Source organism: Lampris incognitus, chromosome 7 (assembly GCF_029633865.1).
Source record: "Lampris incognitus isolate fLamInc1 chromosome 7, fLamInc1.hap2, whole genome shotgun sequence".
NCBI classification, from domain to species: domain Eukaryota; kingdom Metazoa; phylum Chordata; class Actinopteri; order Lampriformes; family Lampridae; genus Lampris; species Lampris incognitus.
Genome location: NC_079217.1, coordinates 23,719,633 through 23,733,518, shown reverse-complemented (window position 1 = coordinate 23,733,518; position 13,886 = coordinate 23,719,633).

Here is a 13,886-nt window from a genome sequence, read left to right as displayed (position 1 = left end):
TGCATCCGGACACACACACACACACACACACACACACATATATATATATATAGATATATAGACATATAGATATAGATATATAGATATATAGATATCAGTGAATTGGACAAGTACGATGCATGATCCCACAGATAATATCACAATAAGGGAGAACAACATAAAAAGGTAATGGACAAACTCAATAACTAACTAACTGAATGTACTGAAAACTTGCATGACAAGTTCAGATATTAACAGTCACTCATCTGCTGATTACGAAAAGCTGGACTTGAAAACCTTCAAATATCCATTAGCTGAACCGCTTATCCTACTCTCAGGGTCGCGGGGATGCTGGAGCCTATTCCAGCAGTCATCGGGCAGCAGGTGGGGAGACACCCTGGACAGGCTGCCAGGCCATCACAGGGCCAAGACACACACACACACACACACACACACACACACACACACACACACACACACACACACACACACACACACACACACACACACACAAACATTCATACCTAGGGACAATTTAGTATGGCCAATTCACCTGATTTATATGTCTTTGGACTGTGGGAGGAAACTGAAGCCGCCGGACCTTCAAATATACGGATCATAAATCACAAGACATAGAAAATGACATTGACCCTGAAAATAACTTTTGCAACAATACTCACAGTGATTGTGAATACTATACAGATGATCAGTTTAAAAGAAATGTAAATATGGATGGAACGATATCAATAATTCACTTCAATAGTAAGAGTCTTAATTCAAACTTTTCAAAAATCAAACACTGTTTAAGACAACTGGACAAAAAATTCCCAGCACTAGCAATATCTGAAACTTGGCTTAATGAGGGACAAACTGAGATGGTCGAGATCAAGGGATATGAAAGCTATTTCATTAACAGAACTCAATCCGTGGGTGGGGGGGTTGCATTATAAATAGATAAACATAACAAAAGTTATTCTGTTGGTAAAATGTCATTTGTTTTGGATAATATCATGGAGTGTATCACAGTAGAAGTAGACATGTGGAAATCAAAAAAATATACTAATTAGCTGCATTTATAGAAAACCTGGTTCCTGCATTGACACCTTTAGAGAAAAGTTATCAGAACTTCATACCAACATAAATAACAAGAAAATGGTTTTTATCTGTGGGGATTTCAACACTGACTTGTTAAACCCACATGATCACAATTCAACTACAGAGTTAATTAATTCCATGTACAGCACCAGCCTATATCCTTCAATCACAAGACCGACCAGAATAACAACGCACAGTGCAACCCTAATTGACAACATATTGACCAACGCCATTGACCGCAAAGTAGTAAGTGGAATAATAATAGATGACACTAGTGACCATCTGCCAGTCTTTGCAATAATTCAGAGCTGTACCATGACCAAAAAAGATATCAAAACCGTCAAAAAGACAAGGCACATAAACATAAGATGCTATCAATTATTTTAAGGAAGAGCTAATGAAACAAGAATGGAATAAAGTTTATGTAGAAGATGCAAACTAGGCCTATGAATCATTTCTGTCCATTATAGTAATGCTGTAGGGGAAAAAAATTGTCCACTAGTAAGGAAAGTAGGTAAACAAATATATGCTGAAAAACCATGGTTAACTAAAGGAATACTAAGTGCATGTAAGAAGAAAAATGTATTATATAAATATTTTTTAAAGAAGAGAACAATAGAAGCTTATCGAAAATATAAGATATATAAAAACAAATTAACAAGAATTATGAGAATCAGCAAAAAGGATTATTACAGTAAATTACTAGAGGACAACAAAACAATATTAAACAAACATGGAAAGTATTAAATGACATTATTAAAAAAGAAAGTGGGAAGGCAGGATACCCTAACTATTTCCTGACTAGAAATAATTCAACTATTAATGACATTGCCATGGTTGCAAATGAGTTCAATAAGTTTTTGTCAATGTTGGTCCTGATTTGGCTGAGGAAATTGCAAAGACCGGTAGCAGAAATAATATGGAAAGCAAGAAAACATCTGTTAAAGAATCCATATTTATAAGGGGAACAAATGAAAAAGAAGTTATTGACACAGTTAAAATTTCAAGAACAAGAAGTCCACTGACTGGAATGGAATAGACATGTTTATGGCTAAAAATATCATCGAATGCATTGCAAAACCTTTGCCTCACATCTGTAACCAATCCCTACAAACCAGTGTTTTTCCAAACAAAATGAAAAAAGCCAAAGTTATATCAATCTATAAGGCTGGTGATAGACGTATCTTTTCAAATTATAGACCTTGTTACGGCTCGCCCACCCCGCTCCGGCAGCCAATCAGCTCGTCAGGGCCGGGCTTAGCCATCAGGGCTGGGCTTAGTTTGGTGGCCTCCCACGCGCCCGTTGTCAGTTCGGGTTGTAACCTCCTCGCAGTAGCGGCTACTCTTCCCTCACGGTCCTTTTCTCTCCGAACTCACCCCAGCCCTTGGTTTATGTTTTTTCCCTTGCAAAGTTTCCCCGTGGAAGTATCCTGCCGTGTTCCCGTTTGGATTACCCGTGAGTTTTTTCCCTTGGACTTTCCGTTTTTCTTGTCGCTCATTGCCTTCCTGTGTTTGCCTATTTGTACACGTAAGGAATAAAGTACGCCAGTTTTCGGCTAACCCCATCTCTGTCTGGTGTCGTGCGCTTGGGGTCTTCCACACACCCTAACAGTACGAACTGACCATGACGACCCCAGCCGACACAGAGAGTGTACTGGCCAGTCCGCTTCGAGCGGTTCTCATCGGACAGATCCAACTGACTAACTCCCACACCCAGCAGCTAGAGGCGGCCTCCGCCGCGGTTAGAAATCTTCAGACTCGGGTCCAGCCCCTCCAGGCCTGTGTGGGTAACCTAACGAGCCAGCAGGCAGCGATGGTGAGCCAACAAGCAGAGATCCTGCGGCAGTTGCAAAGCATCACGGCGGCTCTCACCATCCAGCCGCTGGGCCAGCCTGCCCCTGGAGTCGTGAGTAACCCGCCCCCTGGGCCCGCTGCCCCGGTTAACCCTGTGGGGCTCAACCCAGTTCCCTGGGAGCCCTGCCTCTCCAGCCCACGACCATTTGATGGCGACTTTGAGACCTGTGCCACGTTCATCATGCAGTGTGAGCTGGTTTTCCTGCACCAACCCAGCATGTTCACGTCTGATGCTGCCCGGGTCGCTTACGTGACCAACATGCTCACAGGCCGAGCAGCTCAGTGGGCCACTGCTTCCTGGTCCATGAAGGCCAGTTTCTGCCTCACCTACGAGGCCTTTGAGATGGAACTACGGAAGGTTTTCCACCATCCAGTCGGTGGCCAGGACCCTGGTGCTCGGCTGAGCAGTATCCAGCAGGGCAGTGGCAGTGTCACAGACTACTCGGTGGAGTTCAGGCTGGCCGCAGCTGAGAGCGGTTGGAACGACCAGTCACTTCGGGTCACCTTCCGGAGGGGTCTCAGCGAGGCTGTCAAGGACCAGCTAGCCACTCGGGAGGAGCCCACCTCCCTCAAGGACCTGATCAAGCTCGCCATCCGCATCGACGGACGCCTCCGGGAGAGGAGGCGCGAGCGAGCCCTGCGTGGATCCCCATCCATTCCCCAGTCGTCCAGCACTCCTAACAGGACCCCTACTCCTGCTCGCCCCGCTTTCCCTGTGGCCGTTTCTCCCCCTGCGCCCCAGACCTTGACGGGGGAGGAACCTATGCAGCTGGGGCGCACGCGCCTTAGTCCGGCCGAACGGGAGGCCCGGTTCAAGGTGGGTCAATGCCTCTACTGTGGCCAGAAGGGACATCTGATCAGCGGCTGCCCCACTCTGCCAAAAGACTAGGCTCACTGGGGCCCCGGGAGATCCTAGTGAGCCGCCTTTCCTGTTCCCGCCGTCCTGCCCCACAGAACCATCTAGTTAGCGTTACCCTGGCCTGGGCTGACCAGCGGCTCATGGTGGGTGCACTCCTCGTCTCGGGGGCTGATGAGTGTTTCCTGGACTCAGAGTTTGCTGCCCAGGCTAACATCCCGCTAGAGACGCTGGAGAAGCCCATGGAGGCCTTCGCGCTGGACGAGCGCTGCCTGGCCAGCGTCACCCAACGCACTCACCCTGTCTCTCTCACCATAGCAGGTAACCATGTGGAGAGACTTCGGTTCTACATCATCCAGTCCCCGTTAGTCCCTGTGATCCTAGGGCGCCCCTGGTTCATGCAGCATGAGCCACACATCGCCTGGGCCTCCGGTACCATCATGGAGTGGAGCTCCTCCTGTCATGCCCAATGTCTCCAGGCTGCTCCCGCCCCATCCTCCCAATGTGCCCCTAGTGCCCCGCCTCCCGACCTCTCCTCTGTTCCCTCTGAGTACCATGAGTTAGGTGAGGTTTTCAGCAAGACCCGGGCCCAATCTCTTCCTCCTCATCGGCCTTATGACTGTGCTTCCGACCTCCACTCTGGGGCACCCCTTCCCAGCAGTCGTCTGTACAGTCTGACCATCCCCGAGAAGGCTGCGATGGACATCTCCGAGTCCTTGGCAGCGGGGCTCATTCGGCCCTCGTCCTCTCAGGTGGCAGCTGGATTTTTTTTCGTGAAGAAGGAGGACAGGGGCCTCCGACCCTGCATTGACTTTCGCCAACTCAATGAGATAACCGTCAAAAACAAGTACCCCCTTCCTCTCATGAGTTCCACCCTTGAGCCCCTCACCCAGGCTAGAGTCTTCACTAAGCTGGACCTCCGGTGTGCCTATCATCTGGTCTGGATCCAGAAGGGGGATGAGTGGAAGACAGCCTTTAAGACACCCCGGGGTCATTATGAGTACCTGGTCATGCCGTTTGGCCTCACCAACGCCCCGGCGGTATTCCAGGCTCTCATGAATGACATTCTCCGCGACATGCTCGACGAGTTTGTGGTGGTCTACCTCGATGACATCCCCATCTTCTCCAGGACCCTCAAGGAACATGTCCAGCATGTCCGCCGGGTACTCGAACGTCTCCTCCGGAACCGGCTCTTCGTCAAGGCAGAGAAGTGCCGGTTCCATTCCCCTTCCGTTGACTACCTAGGCTTTGTCTTTGAGAGGGGACAGACCCGGGCCGACCCCCGCAAGATCCAGGCTGTGGTGGACTGGCCGATCCCACATCACGGAAGGAATTACAGAGCTTCCTCGGGTTTGCGAACTTCTATCGGAGGTTCATCCGGAACTACAGCCGCGTGGCAGAACCTCTCACCAGGCTGACCTCCCCCTCCCAGCCGTTCATCTGATCCCCGGCTGCCCGCTCTGCGTTCCAGTCCTTCAAGGAGAGGTTCGCCACCGCCCCGGTCCTGCTCCACCCCGACCCCAAGAGGTAGTTCATCATAGAGGTGGACGCGTCAGACACCGGGTTGGGGGCTGTCCTCTCCCAGCGGTCAGCATCTGACCAGAAGGTCCACCCATGCACCTTCTTCTCTCGCCGGTTCCTCCCCGCTGAGGAGAACTACGATGTCGGGAACCGGGAGCTGCTGGCAGTGGTGGCTGCTCTGGAGGAGTGGCGCCATTGGCTGGAGGGGGCGGAACAGCTGTCCACCATCTGGACTGATCATAAGAACTTGACGTTCATCCGGGCAACCAAGCGCCTCAATGGTCGGCAGGCACGGTGGGCCAGCTTCCTCAGTCGGTTTGACTTCACACTGACTTATCGCCCCGGGTCCCGCAACATGAAGGCAGACTCCCTGTCCCGACAACACCCGAGGAGGGAGCCAGCTACACAGGAGCCGACTCCCATCCTTCCTGAGGCCAGGGTGGTTGGCGTGCTTACCTGGGGCATCGAGACCGTGGTCAGGCAGGCGTTGCGCTCCCATCCCGCCCCGAGCCACGTCCCTCCATGCTGCCTATTCGTCCCGGACGCAGTCCAGGCCTGGGTTCTCCAGTGGGGCCATGCCAGTCAGTTTGCTTGCCACCTGGGTGTCCACCGCGCCTTCACCTTTCTGGCTCGGCGTTTCTGGTGGCCCACCATGAGGATTGACATCAGGGACTTCGTAAGGGCCTGCTCCGTCTGTGCTCGCAGCAAGGCCTCTCACCAGGCACCCGCGGGTCTGCTGCAGCCCCTCCCAACTCCAAGCCGGCCCTGGTCCCATGTGGTGTTGGATTTTGTCTCCGGACTGCCTCCCTCCCAGGGTAACACTGTGATCCTGACAGTGGTGGACCGCTTCAGTAAGGGAGTGCACCTGGTGGCCCTCCCCAGACTCCCATCAGCTTCTGAGACGGTGGACCTCCTGACGAGCCACGTGTTCCGTCTCCACGGCCTTCCCCTGGACATCGTCTCGGACCGAGGGCCCCAGTTCGTCTCCCAGGTATGGCGGCCCTTTTGTAAGGGGTTGGGTGCCTCTGTTAGTCTCTCCTCTGGCTATCACCCACAGACTAACGGACAGACGGAGAGGATGAACCAGAGCATGGAGTTTGCCCTCCGGTGCGTGGCCGCCAAGAAGCCCAGCTCCTGGAGCTGGTTCCTCCCCTGGGTTGAGTATGCCATCAACTCCCTGGTCAGCTCTGCCACCGGCCTCTCACCTTTTGAGGTGTCCCTGGGCTACCAGCCGCCTCTCTTTGCTGCGCAGGAGTCGGAAGTGGCAGTTCCCTCCATGCAGGCCAATCTAAACCGGTGTCGTTGCGTCTGGGAGGTGACCAGAGCTGCTCTGCTCCGGGCAGCTGAGCGCGCCAGTCGGGGAGCCAACCGACGCCGGTCCCCGGTGCCTACGTACCAACCAGGCCAAAGGGTGTGGCTGTCCTCGAAGGATCTCCCGCTTCAGTCCACTGGGAAGAAGCTGAACTCCCAGTTTGTAGGGCCCTTTGAGATCAGGAAGGTTCTCAGCCCCACAGCGGTGAGTCTGAAGCTTCCGGCTTCCTTGAAGACCCACCCCGTGTTTCATGTGTCGCGGGTTAAGCCTGTCTCCCACAGTCCTCTGATGCCTCCGGCCCCGGCTCCGCCTCCCCCTGAGATCGTGGATAGGCACCCCCAGTGGAAGGTCCGCCGGCTGCTGGACGTCCAGCGCCGAGGACGGGGGTTCCAGTATTTGGTGGACTGGGAGGGCTACGGTCCGGAGGAACGTAGCTGGGTCTCCTGCCAGCTCATCCTGGACCCTGAGCTGCTCACTGAGTTCCATCATTCCCATCCCGACAAGCCGAGCAAGTCACCTGGTGGCTCCCGTGGAGGGGGGGGGTACTGTTACGGCTCGCCCACCCCGCGCCGTGGCCCGCCCACCCCGCTCCGGCAGCCAATCAGCTCGTCAGGGCTGGGCTTAGCCATCAGGGCTGGGCTTAAGTTTGGTGGCCTCCCACGCGCCCGTTGTCAGTTCGTGTTGTAACCTCCTCGCAGTAGCGGCTACTCTTCCCTCACGGTCCTTTTCTCTCCCAACTCACCCCAGCCCTTGGTTTATGTTTTTTCCCTTGCAAAGTTTCCCCGTGGAAGTATCCTGCCGTGTTCCCATTTGGATTACCCGCGAGTTTTTTCCCTTGGACTTTCCGTTTTTCTTGTTGCTCATTGCCTTCCTGTGTTTGCCTATTTGTACACGTAAGGAATAAAGTACGCCAGTTTTCGGCTAACCCCATCTCTGTCTGGTGTCGTACGCTTGGGGTCTTCCACAAACCCTAACAGACCTGTGTCATTGCTTCCACAGTTCTCAAAAATACTAGAAAAATTTTACTTTTTAAGAATACATGACTTCATCACAAAACATAATGTACTGTATGATCAGCAATATGGTTTTAGAGCAAACAGAACAACTTCATTGGCACTTATAGTATTTATAGATTAAATAAAAATGGCAATAGAAAATAAAAAATATGCAATAGGGGTATTTCTGGATCTAAAAAAATCATTTGACACTGTAGATAATGAATTGTTACTGAAAAAACTACAATCATATGGAATTAGAGGAACTGCATTCTCCTGGTTAACCAGCTATCTAAAAGACAGATATCAATATGTTGAATTACAAAACTTCAAACCTCACCTACTAAAAGTCACATATGGGGTCCCCCAGGGCTCAGTGTTGGGACCATTACTGTTTATTCTGTATATAAACAATATTTGTGAAGTGCCTGAATCTCTGAAAGTCATTTTATTTGCTGATGACGCAAATTTCTTTTGCTATGGGGATAATCTGGATCAACTCCTGGATATAGTGGAAAAGGAATTGGTGAAGTTAAAGATGTGGTTTGATGCTAACAAACTAACATTGAATTTAAGTAAAACAAAATTTATAATCTTTGGTAACCGTAAAATTAACTCAATCAAGAAACTCATGATTAACAATGTAGAAATAGAAAGAGTGACTGAAATTAAATTGCTTGGGGTAATAGTGGACAATAAATTATGTTGGAAACCACATATAAATTAGACCAAGGCTAAAGTATCCAAAATATTGGAATTCTAGTCAAAGTCAAAGATCTTCTATATCAAGCTTCACTTTACACCGTGTACTGTTCCCTCATACTTTCATACATCACCTACTGTGTGGAAGTGTGGGGGAACACATATAAACCAATACTGATTCAATCTTCATTATTCAAAAAAGAGCCATAAGGATAGTAAACAAAGTCAGTTACCGATAACCAACAAACCAACTCTTTATCAAACTAAAAACACTAAAATTCAAAGATCTAGTGGACTTTAAAACTGCTGAAATCATGTACAAAGTATTAAATCATAAAGTACCCCACCAGTATCCTGGGGCTGTTCCAGTTGAGGGAAAGTAATTATGACCTGAGAGGAATATGTACATTTAAACAAAGCCTAGTAAGGACAAATGCAAAATATCATTGTGTCACAACCAATGGAGTCAAGATATGGAACAATTGCAGTGATGAAATTAAAACATGTGAATCAATAATCAAATTTAAAAGACTGTAAAAATAAATTTTGAACAAATATGGGATGGAGCTGTGACATCTTGTTTGAGTTGTTCTTGAGTTGTTTTAATGTTTTCTCTGCACTTGATCTGTTCTTATTCTGTTGAATGAATTATCTTTGTTTGATTTACTATACATCATGGTCACTGGTGGTAGATGATTGAGTTTTCATTTAAATCACACAGTTCACTGTTGAAATATTAAAATAGAAAAAGGGGGTAGGACTAGAAAAGTTTTTTAACTTGTGCCTACTCCTTTTCCAACTGCCGAGATTTGAAACAAATGTTTGATGATGATATAACTTGCTTGTTTTGATTTTGTCTTTCTTTTGTTTTCTTTTATTATACATTTTCATTCTATTTTTTAACGTTAGAAATAAACGGAATATATATATATACACTACCGTTCAAAAGTTTGGGATCACCCAAACAATTTTGTGTTTTCCATGAAAAGTCACACTTATTCACCACCATATGTTGTGAAATGAATAGAAAATAGAGTCAAGACATTGACAAGGTTAGAAATAATGATTTGTATTTGAAATAAGATTTTTTTTACATCAAACTTTGCTTTCGTCAAAGAATCCTCCATTTGCAGCAATTACAGCATTGCAGACCTTTGGCATTCTAGCTGTTAATTTGTTGAGGTAATCTGGAGAAATTGCACCCCACGCTTCCAGAAGCAGCTCCCACAAGTTGGATTGGTTGGATGGGCACTTCTTGCGTACCATACGGTCAAGCTGCTCCCACAACAGCTCAATGGGGTCAGATCTGGTGACTGCGCTGGCCACTCCATTACCGATAGAATACCAGCTGCCTGCTTCTGCTCTAAATAGTTCTTGCACAATTTGGAGGTGTGTTTAGGGTCATTGTCCTGTTGTAGGATGAAATTGGCTCCAATCAAGCGCTGTCCACTGGGTATGGCATGGCGTTGCAAAATGGAGTGATAGCCTTCCTTATTCAGAATCCCTTTTACCCTGTACAAATCTCCCACCTTACCAGCACCAAAGCAACCCCAGACCATCACATTACCTCCACCATGCTTAACAGATGGCGTCAGGCATTCTTCCAGCATCTTTTCATTTGTTCTGCGTCTCACAAACGTTCTTCTTTGTGATCCAAACACCTCAAACTTGGATTCATCCGTCCACAACACTTTTTTCCAGTCTTCCTCTGTCCAATGTCTGTGTTCTTTTGCCCATCTTAATCTTTTTCTTTTATTGGTCAGTCTCAGATATGGCTTTTTCTTTGCCACTCTGCCCTGAAGCCCAGAATCCCACAGCCGCCTCTTCACTGTAGATGTTGACACTGGTGTTTTGCGGGTACTATTTAATGAAGATGCCAGTTGGGGACCTGTGAGGCGTCTGTTTCTCAAACTAGAGACTCTAATGTACTTATCTTCTTGCTCAGTTGTGCAACGCGGCCTCCCACTTCTTTTTCTACTCTGGTTAGAGCCTGTTTGTGCTGTCCTCTGAAGGGAGTAGTACACACCGGTGTAGGAAATCTTCAATTTCTTAGCAATTTCTCGCATGGAATAGCCTTCATTTCTAAGAACAAGAATAGACTGTCGAGTTTCAGATGAAAGTTCTCTTTTTCTGGCCATTTTGAGCGTTTAATTGACCCCACAAATGTGATGCTCCAGAAACTCAATCTGCTCAAAGGAAGGTCAGTTTTGTAGCTTCTGTAACGAGCTAAACTGTTTTCAGATGTGTGAACATGATTGCACAAGGGTTTTCTAATCATCAATTAGCCTTCTGAGCCAATGAGCAAACACATTGTACCATTAGAACACTGGAGTGATAGTTGCTTGAAATGGGCCTCTATACACCTATGTAGATATTGCACCAAAAACCAGACATTTGCAGCTAGAATAGTCATTTACCACATTAGCAATGTATAGAGTGTATTTCTTTAAAGTTAAAACTAGTTTAAAGTTATCTTCATTGAACAGTACAGTGCTTTTCCTTCAAAAATATGGACATTTCAATGTGATCCCAAACTTTTGAACGGTAGTGTATATATATATATATATATATATATATATATATATATATATATATATATATAATAACTATGATATTCTATAGAACGTTTCGCCTCTCATCCAAGAGGCTTCATCAGTTCGTGCCTTTCTGATGAAGCCTCTTGGATGAGAGGCGAAACGTCTTCACGGATATATAACCAAGTCCAGTTGCACTTGATTCAATTCCTTTGGACAACTATGACCTGGATGAATGAGAACATTCACAGATAGTGTTGTGTAGACCTTTAATAGCTTATCAAGAACACAAAGCAAAACAGCAGGTCATCAAGCACAAAACCATGTCCAGCAAGCACTGCCATTCTCCTGAGCTTCAAGACGACCTTACCAATATTCATAGCAACAAGGCACACAGACCTTGGTGAGTGGAGAGCTGGAGGAGTTTTTACATCAAAACAATAGATGCAGAAAATATCCATTTATTAGTCGGACTTTGAAAACAGCTCAGTACAATAAGGTGAGATTCCCATTGTTGAAAAGGAGATATATCATGGTTTTTGAAGGCCTAAATATTTGCCCCATTGGACTGTGTTGAAACTCAGTGAGAAGACTCAGATGGTTTTTATTTTGTCCTTTTCTAACAACCTCTTTATCCATTTAAATGGATCTTTTATCTCTTTTACCTTTATTTTTTCCTTAAACAGGGATTAGGTTTATGGTTAATACATGATGGCTGAGGCCATAGTTGAGGCCAGCTGGATCAGGAAGAGTGTCCTGACTGAACTTTCTCCACCTATTAGTACATTTTGTACTGAACTGGTCTCCTAATTTATCCATGAAGGTGAAGAGAAGACAGTCACAGCAGGTTTTTGTGACCAGCTGTCAGCTTCTTGCCATTTTTAGAACCATGGTAGTCAAATACAGGCCTTTATCTGCTCTTAAGTGCTGTTATTTGGTACAGAACCAACATCGAGAGGGCACAGTAATACCTGGAAAATATGGTAGAGAGATGGCGCATTTTTTGTCATAAGAATGACCTGACTGAGATGTAATCAAACCCTCACAAAGAGAAGATTGATTTCTTCCAGTAGGAGGACTTCACTGTTTGGATTCTCCTGTTGTGTGTGTTGTGTGTGTGTGTGTGTGTGTGTGTGTGTGTGTGTGTGTGTGTGTGTCCGTGTGCGCGCGCGCGCGCGCGCTCATATTTGTTTGTGCTTGTTGTGGCCGCGTTTTTTTAGCCTGTGCAGCAGGCTTTTGTGTTTAAGGCTGAATGGAAAGGAAAGCTGCGACAGTTTAATTTGATGTAATTTATCTGTCTTTTTCTTGAGTGGTGACCTTTTACTCAAAATAGACAGGAGCTTTTCATGGCCTCCATGAATACTTCACCATGCTCAGGTAGGGAGGGTTGGAATCAAAGGCAATGAGGGCTTTCACACAACAGAAAAGCAGACAAATGGAAAGTCTCCAGTGCCCCACAGGGCAAATAACAGGTTACAGCTGAGACCTCCATATTCCATTGTGTGTATGTATTTATGTATGTGTGTGTGTGTGTGTGTGTGTGTGTGTGTGTGTGTGTGTGTGTGCAAGCAGAAAATAAAGACTAAAATGGATGGGAGGGCAGTATGAAAAAAGAGAAGGAGGGGGCACTCTGAGGATTTGAGAGAGGTTGTGCTGCTCTGTCCCCTCTCTCCTTCTTCTTTCTTTCTGTCACTCTCTGTGTTGATTAAGGGGATACTGTCGCCCTATCTGTAGGTGAAACTACCACTGTTAGACCGTACATTTCCTCAGACCACACCTATCAAGATATCTGAGATCTCTAGGAGGGGAAAGACCAAAGAAAGAGGGAGACGAGAAGAGAGGATGGGAAAAGAAGCCTGTTTGCACAGCTGAGGAGCCATCAGACAGAGACATTTTCAATATCTTGCATTTCAAACATCTGAATAGGTGGGTTCAATCTATAGCACTCTGTTGCATTCATTCATGCGCAAATACACACACATGCACATGCATACAGATACAGTTATTTATTTCCACTGTATTTGGGAATGTTTGCTCCATTTTCATTCCATTGGCTGGTAAATGAATTTAAAAAAGAACGTGGAATATGACATGAAATAGTATTTCTTGACATAACATGAAATAGTATTGCTTGTCACCATAACCCTGAATTGGATTTAGAGGGTATATACTACAATAGGTGGGTTGATGGATGAGCAGTCATGCTCATCTACTGTTAAATCCTATTGCTTTATTTTCTGTTATTAAAAAATATCACACGGTCAAAGAAAGAAATGTTCACTTTGCACCTTATCCAGTTATCCATACCTTCTGGTATGGATAACTGGTGATAACTTTGCTGATTGACACATGAAATTATGTATGCTATATATAGTCACCGACTGACTTGATCAAACACAACATATTGTATTTACAAGTGTGAAGAGCTTTCCAGAATTATGTCCAAGCTTTCCCTTCCATGAAGCTGTTTCCATCAGTATGGCACTGACCCTTTTTGGTAAGAGGGTCTGAAGAAATAGATAGAAGATGTTATTCTAGTAGACCGGGAATTGATATTCTCACCTCAAACTGAATTTTCCAACTCAAGATTAAAAAAAAAACAACCTTTGAGAGTACAGTGCGCTGTTTCCCAGGTTTCTATCAGTTTAGTTTCATCATTACATGACAAGCTGTACTTGTAGTACATATCAAATAAGGATTTTCTAGAGATTTACAAACCAAACTACATGGACCACTTTTATTCTGTGGTAGAAACCATCGATGAGAAAAGCCGCACCAGAACCAACATCATTTTTTTTCATAGTAATCAAGTTGACATAAAAACCTTCAATTATATTCTAGCCAATAAAGGGATGAATATGCAGGCTCCCAACATTAATACATGCTGAATCAGATAAGCAAGAAAGACGAGATAAAGATCACCTATCATCAACTCTGACAACACTCTTAATTAGGCAGGCTGTCCTTTTCCGAGTCCTGTCAACTTGCCTCTGACCTAATTTTCTTTGTGTGTCTCACCCGTGATGGGAACACAAAGC